The sequence below is a fragment of the Spinacia oleracea genome, chromosome 5, assembly GCF_020520425.1.
Source record: "Spinacia oleracea cultivar Varoflay chromosome 5, BTI_SOV_V1, whole genome shotgun sequence".
In the NCBI taxonomy this organism is placed as follows: domain Eukaryota; kingdom Viridiplantae; phylum Streptophyta; class Magnoliopsida; order Caryophyllales; family Amaranthaceae; genus Spinacia; species Spinacia oleracea.
The window spans coordinates 103384776-103398611 of NC_079491.1; positions in this window are offsets into that span (position 1 = coordinate 103384776).

A 13836-nucleotide genomic window follows, 5' to 3' on the forward strand; every position below is an offset into this window, starting at 1 on the left:
AAGGCCCAAAACCAAAGTATTAAATATTTCAAAATCCATTAACTATAAATAGTAACAATAGTAGTAGTCATGACTAAATAAAAGTAGAGTTTATAAAATACGGAAGATTAAACTCTCAACACAAATCCCATGATAACTTCTCCTGCAAGTTATCTCTACCAACCTGCTTTATTAAAAATCTACTCCCCAACAACGCAAGTGCAATGATGGATCATCATAGGGTCATTAAGGCAAAGGCCATGACCAGAAGACATGAAGCACGAAGTCAGCAAAATCTGAGTACGAACAAGCTAGAATAACATTCTATCCTAACATGCTTCACTCAACGAATTAATAATCCACATGCAAAAGCCATTTAATAAACAAGTAAACATGGAGACAAGAATAGAAACTTGACACGAATCTTGACTCACAGTTTAATAAAGAAGTAACTTCGAACGGGTAAAATAAAGTATCCTCAAAAGGAAAGAAAAGGGTGATGGGAGCCAACCATACACCAAATAATAATAAGTCGGGCTACTACCGGCAGTCGGGCCATACCGACGGAATTCCAATGCACAACGGCATAAAAAGAAGAATGAAACAACGTCTTGTATCATTCAAGGAGTACAAGTTTTCCGGAAAGACTCCCCCCATTGTTCATACTGAATATAAATCATGCAGAAAAACCATTAAAGCCAGGAATCCAAATTAATTGCCACATAACAATTAGCATAATTAGGATGCATACTCTTTATAGCGTGCCCTCCCTTGCTGCGCCCGAACCGAACAAGAACAAGTCTTTAGGACTCCAAGTGTCGTCCCTCCGTAGAAAGCCACAGCACGTCCGGATCCGCCTTAAGTTTGACTAACTAGAATTGCCCTTAAGGTACTATTATTTTCGGCAATATGGGGTAAAATAGATGACTGAATTTTTCCTTAAACTTCTCTCCTTTTGAATACTTAAAACTCGTTATAAATTGTGACCATTAACCTCATATTTATAGGCTATGGAAAAAGTAACCGAATCCTACTAGGAAACAAATTAATTAACTAGAATCTAATAAAAACTCTATTTATTAATTTATCCATTAGGAATAGGAATTTAATCATTAAACGAATCCTACACGATTTAGGTTTTGTACGGAAGCACAAACACTACACGAGCATGACCCGCATGCGCGCAGGCCATGCCCGCGCAGAGCCCACGCAGCCGCTCAGCCCACGCGAGCTTCGCAGCCCACTGCGTGCAGCCATGCTCGCAGCAACGGCCTGCTGGGCCTAGCCTTGCGCTGGGCCTGGCGTGGCCTTGGTTGTTTGTGTGGTGCGCGGGTTTGCTGGACGCGGGCCTGGCTTCGTGCTGGGCCTTCGTCTAGCAAGCTCGTCCGATGCTAATTCGTACGACGCGCTTCCGATTAATTTTCCGATTCCGGAATTCATTTCCGATACAAACAATATTTAACATTTCCGGTTCCGAAATTAATTTCCGTTTCGAACAAATATTTAATATTTCCGTTTCCGGAATTATTTTCCGATTCCGATAATATTTCCGATTCCGACAATATTTCCGTTTCCGGCAATATTTCAGATTCCGGCAATATTTCCATTTCCGATAATATTTTCCGATACGTACCATATTTCCGTTTCCGGCAACATCTACGACTTGGATAATATTTATATTTCCGATACGATTCATATTTCTGTTTCCGGCAATATCATCGTTTCCGGAGTATTCATTTATTTGCCTTTGACGATCTCAGCTCCCACTGAAACCAAGATCCGTCGATTCCGAATATTCATAGATGGAGTATTTAATGCCATTAAATACTTGATCCGTTTACGTACTATTTGTGTGACCTTACGGGTTCAGTCAAGAGTAAGTTGTGGATTAATATCATTAATCCACTTGAACTGAAGCGGCCTCTAGCTAGGCATACAGTTCACTTGATCTCACTGAATTATTAACTTGTATAATTAATACTGAACCGCATTTATTAGACTTACCATTAAATGCATACTTGGACCAAGTGCATTATTTCCTTCAGTCTCCCACTTGTCCTTAGGGACAAGTGTGCATTTCCTAATTCCTTTGTCGTTTGATGCTTGCTCTTGAACATAAGGTAAGAGTTGTCGTCCTTATTATGTCCAGAGGTGTTTCTCGGTTTCAGAGTTCAACTGATCAAATAAACAGATAATCATAGCCTATGATTCATCTGAGCACGGCCATGCATTTTACAGTTTCTAGCTCTCCGAGTGGCCTTGTACAACTTTCAGCATCTCATCCCGATTAATGGGAGGACAATCCCAATCTTGAGATCTTGAGATTAGACTTCGTTTGATAAGTGATTACCCGAGCGTTGCCTTTATAGCCTCCTTTTATGGTGCGACGGTTGACAACGTCAAAGTAAGCAGTTCTCAAACAAGTAATCTCAAATCACTCAGGTATTGAGGATTAGTGTCTAATAATTTTAATGAAATTTACTTATGACAGATTTTCATCTCTTACAGTAAAGTTTCATAGGTCTGTCCGATACTAGTATTCCCAAAGTAAGTATCTATGCAAATGATTGCGACATTGCCATGTCCACATAATTCAAGAAACAAAACTACTAGTCATCTTGCATTCTAGTCGTCTAACATTTTCGATGCGTCCATCTTTATAGAAAACTCCGACCAGGGACCATTCAACTTTTGACATTCAAGTTCACTTGATAGACATTTCTTAGTCACAGGACTGGTCCTGACAGTCTATCTTGAATATATCGTCAAATTGAAAGGACTCATCATTTAATACTAAACCAAGATTAAATGGAGTTTGAAAAATACATTTCATATATGATAAATGTTCAACCCCAATGTTTTACAACCATGGGCCTCTAACCCATCTTCAAAACAATTAATGGAATTCAAAGCTATGCTTGATTTCCAGTGCCACAACGCGAGTGTTGTTTCTCACTTGTTGCATAGGTTTAGTTATCATGCTTTGCCAATCTTAATATCATTTTCATCGAATGTTCTTCGAGATATGATGATAAGATCTTTTGAGTATGTTTATTTTGTGATCTAGTCTTTCTTGATACAATAGTGGTTCTACGCATTTTGCAATGAAGAACCATCAAGCCAACAGACATGTGATCTACCCAAGTTCAGTGAAGAACTCTTTAACATAAATAACCCTGTTCTATTGCTTCTTAGGCAATAATTACTTTTACTTCAACTGTTTAGGTTGCTAGTGATGCTTTGTTTGGATTTACTTATCCAAGCAGTTCACAGATATGTGGAAGACTTTCCAGCTGTATCTTAGAACATAGAAATTAATATTTCCCACGCAACAACTCATGGTCTCCAACCCATGTTGCCATTTCAAAACACGATGCTCTGTAGCTCGTCCTTGCCAATGGTTAACTCCAAAGGGATCTTGCTTGATCCTTTGCCAGTGTTTATGCGTGTAGCATCAATATTTAGCATATCTTGTAATCTTGTATTCTTGTACTTTTGTACTCTTATATTCTTGTATTCTTGTATTCTTGAATCATTGTATGAATGTTTGTAGGAGGAGGAGGTCGACCCCAAGGACATTCCCTATGCTGACATGGTTTTCCGCTATGAGAACTCGGATGGTGAGCAGGTGGAGGTGACTGTCCCTGTAGCTTCTCCTCCGCACCGGAGATCGTATGATGTTGTACCCGAGCATTATGCAGCTGTAAGTACTATTGTATTTGCTTGAAACTGATTGTAATCTTGTATCTGGTAATTGATCTTGAATTTTGTATGCAGGCGCCTCGGGTGAGAGTACGTCGCTGGATGCTTCTATTGATTCTTTGAAGAGGCATTGTGCCAAGCTGACCCAGAATCTTTCTGGCCGGGACAGAGAGGTGCTTTAATTGACTGTGAAATTTTGTATTCTAGAAATTCGAACTTGGATTTCTGATTCTTGAATTTTGTACTTTGTATAGGAGCGTCGTCGAGGTCGCAGAGGTCCTGTTGACAGGGAGCCCCGGGTGGAGATTTCGAGAGGGCAGGAAGAGCCGAGCTTGGATCTGGGACAGGGGTGCGGTGCTGGTACTTATCAGAGGCATTCTGATGCTGATAGGGGAGGTGTCCCCTTTGTATATGTTGATCCTACCAGGCGTTCTTTTGGGGGTGCGAGCAGTTCGAGGCCTTTTGTACCTCCTCCCGGCTATTACTTTGGAGGGAGCGGCTCTCAGCCTTGGGGTGTAGATCCTTGGACTTACTGGCAGGAGATGGAGAGGATGCGTCAGACCCAGATTTTCGGGGCGCAACGCCAGTTCATGGCGATGCCGCAGCCTTATCAGTATCCTTCCCCTCAGTAGGGAACTTATCATTCTCCCGATACTCTTCGTATTTCGGAGCAGGAGCCTGGTACCCCTGGGACAGAGCTGGATCGGGATCTGGAGCGCTACAGGAGCCGGACCAAGGGCAAGGAGCCTGTGATTGACATTACGGATGATGATGACTCGGGCTGACCCTGCATGGTAGCGAGTTCCAGCTTGCCTTGGTTGATTTTTGTATGGATTGTATTTGTATGGATTTTGTATGGTTTGGATATTGGTTTTTGTATGGTTGTACGGTTTTGAATTTAAATTTTGCAAGAGTTTGGAATTTTTATGGCTAAGAATTGGTTTTTATATAGTTGAAAATTGAATTTTGTATGCGTTGTGTGTGCAATTAAAATTTGTAGCTATATGCATGCATGAAAACTTTAAAAAATTTGCCCATTTTTTCGGGTGTACATACCCACTATAAGCCCCCACTTTGACTGAGGTTTTTTGGTTAGAAAAAGCGCAAGTCAAAGTATTTTCAACTTTTGCTGATGCATATGCAGACTCGACTTAGGACGCCGATCTAGGATTAGAATGCTTGAATTTTGAACAGATTGACCCGAAATCGGTCCGAGGCGATGACTTGGACTGCTTGAAATTGCGCGGCTTGCTGCTTTAGAATCTTGAATAATTGAGGTTGTACTCTGCTGTCCGAAGCACTACAGAGTGCGTACTTGGAATCATAAAGGGGACGGTGGCCTCGTCCTTTGTTGCAGGCCCCTGCGCTTGGCGCGGGTCTCGGCGCCTGGCGCTGGTGTATTGTCATAAAGGCCGGTTTTTGTATAAATAGGGAGCTTTTCGGATCATCCTTTGCATCAATCCATCCCTACTTTCTTTGTATACTGCTTCCTCACGAAAAGGAAGAAAATGGCTATGTCTTTTGAAAATGCCCTGAACTCTTGGCTTGGTTTGTAAGGCAAGATGGAGAAAAGGGAGCTCGATGGCATGCATCTTGGGGTGCTCGCCTCCTTCCGGTTTGTAAAGCTTGATTTGCACTTCATTCTTGCTGCTCTAGAGGCTTGGGGTCCGAATCTTCACGTCTTCCGCTTTGGAAATAATGAGGTTTGTCCCCTCCCTGAAGAGTTTAGTGCCATATTGGGGTGGCCCGTTATGTCGGAGCCATGCATGCCTAGTGTTGAAGAACACTTTTTCTTAGGTTTTGAAAGATATTTGGGCTTGAAGCCCCCACTTTTGAGTGCTGTTGTATATGGCAGAGGGGTGGATTTGTCCCTCATTGTCACCTATTTTGCTGGGCTTGATGAAGGAAATAGTGCCCTTGGTCCAAGTATGCATATAATATTAAGTCTAATAAATGCGGTTCAGTATTAATTAACAAGTTAATAATTCAATGAGATCAAGTGAACTGAATGCCTAGCTAGAGGCCGCTTCAGTTCAAGTGGAATTAATGATATTAATCCACAGCTTACTCTTGACTGAACCCGTAGGGTCACACAAATAGTACGTAAGCGGATCAAGTATTTAATGGCATTAAATACTCCATCTATGGATATTCGGAATCGACGGATCTTGGTTTCAGTGGGAGCTGAGATCGTCACAAGCAAGAAATGAATACTCCGGAAATGATGATATTGCCAGAAACGGAAATATGGATCGTATCGGAAAAATGAATATTATCCAAGTCGTAGATGTTGCCGGAAACGGAAACATGGTACGTATCGGAAAATATAATTGGAAATGGAAAAATTGCCGGAATCGGAAATATTGCCGGAAACGGAAATATTGTCAGAATCGGAAATATTATCGGAATCGGAAAATAATTCCGGAAACGGAAATATTAAATATTTGTTCGAAACGGAAATTAATTTCGGAATTGGAAATATTAAATATTGTTCGTATCGGAAATAAATTCCGGAATCGGGAATTTAAATCGGAAGCGTATCGTACGAATTAACATCGGACGAGGCCTGCCAGACGAAGGCCCAGCACGAAGCCGGGCCATCGCCCAGCAAGCCAGCGCGCCACAACGCACCAGCCAAGGCTGCGCCAGGCCCACCGCAAGGCAGGCCCAGCGCGCGCCAAGGGGCTGCGAGTGCTCGCGGGCTGCGCGTGCGCATGGCGCCCCTCGTGGGCTGCTGTGCGTGCGTGTGTGTTTGTGTTCATATACGAATCCTAAAGCTATCAGGATTCGATATATGATTAAATTCCTAATCCTAAAAGGATAAATAAATAAGAGTTCTACTAGGATTCTAGTTTAATTAATTCGTATCCTAGTAGGATTCCAGTTCCTTTTCCATACCTCTATAAATAGGTGCCTAGGGTCATAATTTATAGATACAATTGAAGTATTCAAAAGGTAAGATTTTGAAGAAAAATCAGCCACACACTTGCACCTAAATAGCCGAAATTCCTAAGCAACCTTAAGGGCGATTATAGTTGGCCAAGCTTAAGGCGGATCCGGACGTGCTGTGGACTATCTACGGAGGGACGACACTTGGAGTCCTAAAGACTTGTTCTTGTTCGGTTCGGGCGCAGCTAGGGAGGGCACGCAACAAAGTGTATGCATCTAAACTATGCTAAATGATTATGTGTAAATAATATGCTTTCCTGACTTTATGGTTTTTCCGCATGATTTATGTTTTGTCATATGAATCATAACCTAACAGTGGTATCACGAGCCTCTTATTATTTTCATAATCTAAATTGCATGAACATGGTTAAATTTTACAAATTTGCAAGGAATTAAAAGGGGTGATTAATTTTCGTAATTGTTAATTAATTGCAAATTGCGGTTATTTAATTATATGTACGCAGTTTTTCGGCAGTTTCTTCGTTACTCATCCAAATCGAGTGATTTTTGTGTCAATTCCGCATGTAAAAGGCATTCTAAAATTTTGATCGAACCCAGAATTCCCAAATTCGAAGCCTAACTATGACTTTTCGGAGGTTTTAGTTTTTCGAACGCAAAAGTTTGTAAATTTAAGACGTTAAATTAAGTATTTGCGATTCTTGTTGATAAATCTTGAGTTTTTGATTGACCTACTGTATATGTTTAACAATTATGAATGCCTAGACTTGTTAATTATACAACCTAATTTGTAATTATGATTAATTTGTTGAAATTCGAATAATTTAGAATTGATTTGATTTTCATAATTAATTAACAATTTAATTAGGTACCAATGATTAAAAACCACCATAAAAATTGTTAATTTATGTTAAATTTTAAATTTTTATGACCTAGATTTGAATCCATGTTAATCGAAAATCAATTAATTAATAAATTTTCGATTTTTCGCCCTAAAATTATGAAATTAATATGATTTATTAATTTGTCATTAATTTTGGAAATAAAAGTTTTAAATTTTATGAAATTCGCCCATAAAACTTGCACGCACAAAGCAATGGACGCTACGTGTTACCCTTAAGGGAGCTCGTCGCCCATGCGGTACGAATGCAGCGAGCAAGGTGAGTAGCACGCGAGTGTTAGGTTATGATACATATGACAATTCATAAATCATGCGGAAAAACCATTTAGCCAAGAATACATATTATTTACACATAATCATATAGCATAGTTTAGATGCATACTCTTTGTTGCGTGCCTTCCCTAGCTGCGCCCGAACCGAACAAGAACAAGTCTTTAGGACTCCAAGTGTCGTCCCTCCGTAGATAGTCCACAGCACGTCCGGATCCGCCTTAAGATTGACCAACTAGAATCGCCCTTAAGGTACTAATAATTTCGGCACTTTTAGGCAAGGAATGTGTATGAATTTTTCTCTCAAAAACTCACTTTGAATACTTAAAAAAAAACTTGTTATAAATTGTGAACCCAGGCCACATATTTATAGGGGTATGGAAAGAGAATTGGAATCCTATTAGGATACGAATTAATTAAATTAGAATCCTAATGAAACTCTTATTTAATTAATTTATCAAATAGAATTAGAAATTTAATCATTAAACGAATCCTGTACGTTTTAGGTTTCGTATGTGAACACAAACACCCACGCACGCACAGCAGCCCACGAGGGGCGCCATGCGCGCGCGCGCACAGCCCGAGCATCGCAGCCCACGACTGCCGCAGCCTTGGGCGCGCGCTGGGCCTGCCTTGCGGTGGGCCTGGCGCAGCCTTGGGCTGGCGTGTTGTGGCGCGCGTTTCCCTTGCTGGACGTGGGCCTGGCTTCGTGCTGGGCCTTCGTCTAGCAAGCTCGTCCGATGCTAATTCGTACGACGCGCTTCCGATTAATTTTCCGATTCCGGAATTCATTTCTGATACGAACAATATTTAACATTTCCGATTCCGGAATTAATTTCCGTTTCGAACAAATATTTAATATTTCCGTTTCTGGAATTATTTTCCGATTCCGATAATATTTCCGATTCAGACAATATTTCCGTTTCCGGCAATATTTCCGATTCCGGCAATATTTCTATTTCCAATAATATTTCCCGATATGTACCATGTTTCCGTTTCCGGCAACATCTACGACTTGGATAATATTTATATTTCCGATACGATCCATATTTCCGTTTCCGGCAATATCATCGTTTCCGGAGTATTCATTTCTTGCCTGTGACGATCTCAGCTCCCACTGAAACCAAGATCCGTCGATTCCGAATATATCCATAGATGGAGTATTTAATGCCATTAAATACTTGATCCGTTTACGTACTATTTGTGTGACCCTACGGGTTCAGTCAAGAGTAAGCTGTGGATTAATATCATTAATTCCACTTGAACTGAAGCGGCCTCTAGCTAGGAATTCAGCTCACTTGATCTCACTGAATTATTAACTTGTTAATTAATACTGAACCGCATTTATTAGACTTATCATTGAATGCATACTTGGACCAAGGGCATTATTTCCTTCAGTCTCCCACTTGTCCTTAGGGACAAGTGTGCATTTCCTAATTCCTTTGTCGCTCGATGCTTGCTCTTGAACATAAGGTAAGAGTTGTCATCCTTATTATGTCCAGAGGTGTTCCTCGATTTCAGAGTTCAACTGATCAAATAAACAGATAATCATAGCCTATGATTCATCCGAGCACGACCATGCATTTCACAGTTTCTAGCTCTCCGAGTGGCCTTGTACAACTTTTAAGCATCTCATCCCGATTTATGGGAGGACAATCCCAATCTTGCGATCTTGAGATTAGACTTCGTTTGATAGGTGATTACCTGAGCGTTGCCTTTATAGCCTCCTTTTACGGTGCGACGGTTGGTCAACGTCAAAGCAACCAGTTCTCAAACAAGTAATCTCAAATCACTCAGGTATTGAGGATTTAGTGTCTAATAATTTTAATGAAATTTACTTATGACAGATTTTCATCTCTTACAGTAAAGTTTCATAGGTCTTGTCCGATACTAGTCTTCACAAAGTAAGTATCTATGCAAATGATTATGACATTGCCATGTCCACATAGTTCAAGAAACAGAACTACTAGTCATCTTGCATTCTAATCGTCTAACGTTTTCTATGCGTCCAATTTTATAGAAAACTCCGACTAGGGACCATTTTCAACCTTTGACATTCAAGTTCACTTGATAGACATTTCTTAGTCACAGGACTGGTCCTGACAGTCTATCTTGAATATATCGTCAAATTAAAGGGACTCATCATTTAATACTAAACCAAGATTAAATGGAATATGAAAATACATTTCATATATGATAAATGTTCAACCCCATTATTTTACAACCATGGGCCTCAAACCCATCTTTCAAACAGTTCATGGAATTCAAAGTTATGCTTGATTTCCAGTGCTACAACGTGAGTGTTGCTTCTCACTTGTTGCATAGGTTTAGTTATTACGCTTTGCCAATCTTAACATCCTTTTCATCGAATGTTCTTCGAGATATGATGATAAGAACTTTTGAGTATGTTTATTTTGTGATCTAGTCTTTCTTGCTACATTAGTGGTTCTACGCATTTTGCAATGAAGAACCATTAAGTCAACAGACATGTGATCTTCCCAAGTTCAATGAAGAACTCATATAAACAACTCTATTTTATTGCTTCTTATGCAATAATTACTTTTACTTCAACTGTATAGGTTGCTAGTGATGCTTTGTTTGGATCTACTTATCCAAGCAGTTCATAGATATGTGGAAGACTCTCCAACTATATCTTAGAACATAGAAATTATTATTTTAATTTCCCACGCAACAACTCATGGTCTTCAATCCATGTTGCCATTTCAAAACACGATGCTCTTTAGCTCGTCCTTGTCAATGGTTAACTCCAAAGGGTCTTGCTTGATCCTTTGCCAGTGTTTATGCGTGTAGCATCAATATTTAGCACATCTTTATTTCCTTGAATCAAGAACTATTCCTATGTACCCTTTTAAGTACCATAAGTATTCTTGATCTCAATCTAGTTGATCTTTACTTAGATCAATAGAGATTGGTATATGTTCGTCATGCCTAAAGTCATACGATACATTTTTGGCGATCCTCATATTATATCATACATGATAAATTCTTTTGCAGAATAATTCTCAATTGAATTGTATTCATGTAACTTTAGCTCATTCAATTTCAGTAGATACTGAATCCAGCTAAATTTTTTTTGACATATAATATAGGTTAAGAATCTCACTTAGATCCTTTGATGTTTTAACTTAGTAAATGCTTATACATAGTTCAAACATTCATTACTTAGATTTATTCATATGGATCGAATATCTCCAATGGAGTCTTTCGTGTTTGATTTAGTAAATGCCATTACTAAACAATATCATAAGATCTTTGTAAATAGATCTTAATACCCAGTATGTACTAAGTTTCGCCTTGGTCCATCATTGATGAATAATTTCAAACCTAAGTCATTAGCATTTGAATGTTATTTCACAATGGAGAGATATGTGTGATACACATAGGACCAAATAAGTTTTACGTACTCCCACTAAACTTATTATATATCTATAAGAATCATGTATATTTTATGAAACTAAAATGCTTATTAGCTTCACTAAAATACAGTTCCAATTCCCAATTGCTTGCTTAAATCTGTACTTAGATTTCATAAGTTAGCATTCCTTTTCAAGCATTTATTTGGATCCACAAATCCTATGACATGCCATGTACATAGTTTTCTTCCAACATTTGATTGAGGAATACGTTTTGTCATCCAATTGTCATATGTACCAATATGCAATCATTGCTTGAGTTATAGACTTGAGCATTACGATTATGCATGAGGTTTCAACACAATCCATGCCATGAATTTGCTTGTAACCTTTAGCAACTAATCTAGCTTTGTGTGTGAACACAATTTCATGTTTGATGGTTTTTATCCTTAAAACAAACTTGCAACCAATAGGTGTGAAACTATTCTTGCAAATCAACAAAATTTCAATTTTGTCATCAAAACATTGGTTATGTTTTATGGCCTTTAACCATCTAAAACATTTGAGTCTATATATGGCCTCTAACCATTTTAGGGAATCTGGGTTTCGTCATAGCTTTCTTACAGGTCACAAACTCATTAATCTACATAATAATAGTTTGACTGCAAGTTGTAGGTTTCTTCACTATTTAATAGAAGAATCTCATAGTTTCATTGACCTGATCTCTATGTTTCTTCACGATCTAATAGAAGAATCTCATAGTTTCAGTGACTTGAATTCTATGCCTACTTGGGTATAGAACATCAAACAATAGAATATCAATAGCCACTTGAAAGTCCTTTGAATATTCTGTTCTCCTTGAAGCACTTGTAAAGTCTTTTAAGAGATGTTTATTCTTTAAAGCCACTCCTTAAAGAATACGTGTTCGGATTTTCTAAAGAACTTCGAAAAGCCTCCGGAATGTCCGTTTATGTTTGTTGTTCGCCTCGAAGACTTTCGAGGTCTATTTTCTCCCACTTGTCATTTTGGAAACGAATCTCCAAAAGGACATCATTTCGAGCAAACAAACATTATGTTCTCAAAAATTCGTGGTAGAAACAATACCCTTGTGTCTCATTTGAATAAATCACAATGAAACATATATCTATACTTGGGGCCTTAGTTTAACAAACACTAAGCTCCCACTGAGTTTAGCAACTCTCTAGATATATTTTATGAAAAGTTATTCTGAAATTACTTTTCAATAGCTTTGACGAATTTGGTTTAGTTTGGTGGTAGTTGAGCATTTTGTTTTAGAAATTATAGGAAAAGTCTTTATGATTCATCATTAATCGAATCAAGTACTAATTGTCTTCGATTATTCCAACTAAGATATGCCATATCTTATGGACCTAGATTGTGAAATTACAACACACAATCATTGATGATCATATTCGGTCTCAAGTAATCATCAACATGATCTAACCTAGATCTTTATGATTTCTTGCCAAGTGGATTTTATACTTTTGAATCTTTGAACTTAGCCAAACAGATTCAACTTATATCACATTTGAGTAAATAAACCTATATTCACTCAAATCCATGTGAAATAATAAAGTCATAAAACCTTTCTTTAGCTTTGAACTCTATCGTCTAGGCGTTCTAACAATAGTTCATATTCTTTGTTACTTTCAACAAGTAAGACTAGCTTGTCTTAAGTTGATCTAGAAATCAACCAACTTTCAAAAGTCCATTAAAACAGAGCTTGTGAATGTTAACTTGTTGACATGGTCTAAGCAACAATGCCAAAGATTAGTGGAACTCAAATCAAGGGTTTGATTTGAACCTAGTAAAGTTTTTATTTAAAGAGTTGTTTGTTTTAATCAAGCATATTGACTCAAACCGTAAATGACCATTTCATTCAAATAAACAAACAAACAAGCATTGTTTTCGTTCTTCTGAATGTGAGTCTTTCTGTGTTTGAAGCAGAAATTTAGGTATGCTGATTATGGAACAAAATAGCCATTAAGTTCCAGCCTTTGAAAAGACTTAAAACAAACTAGATGACCCTACAACTAATGTAGCATTGCCATGCTTCATTTCCCACTTGTAGGTCATTAGTGTAGCCTAGCTTCCATTGTTTGAGTTATTACCGAAGTAAGAACCTCAAGCGGTATATGATACCAAGGAAGTTTGATTGCTAGGTCACTTCTCTTTAAACATAAACTTACAGGTAGAAACAGAATTGTAAATTCCTTTCATCTGTTCCTTTATTTTCCTATTTCTTGTACCCTTTCTTATAGCCTTAAGAATTGAATTCTCTAGTGTTGACTTTTATATTTTGTTAGACGTGTCCAATGTCACTTCAACAAGGTTCTTTCCATTTAATTTATGTTGAATATTCTGTTTCAACTAGATGATCTTACCAGAAGCTTCTAAAGTTCTCTAAGCATCGATCTATTCGAATGTCTAGGGACTAGACTCATTCGAGAATTAAATGGACAAAGATATTAGGTTGTTAACCATTGGTAAAGCTGAGTGTTTAAGCTCAATGCTTTATGATCTCAAAACTACAGTGTATTTTGAATTCACAAGCACCAATTGGTTTGCCATTCGATTTTGATATTCGAAAACAACCATAAAAGTCGATATAAGAAACGTACATTTTAAATTGCTCACTTTCTCTCTTTTCCGTGAATCGTTCTTGGATTCACTACCAATCGAG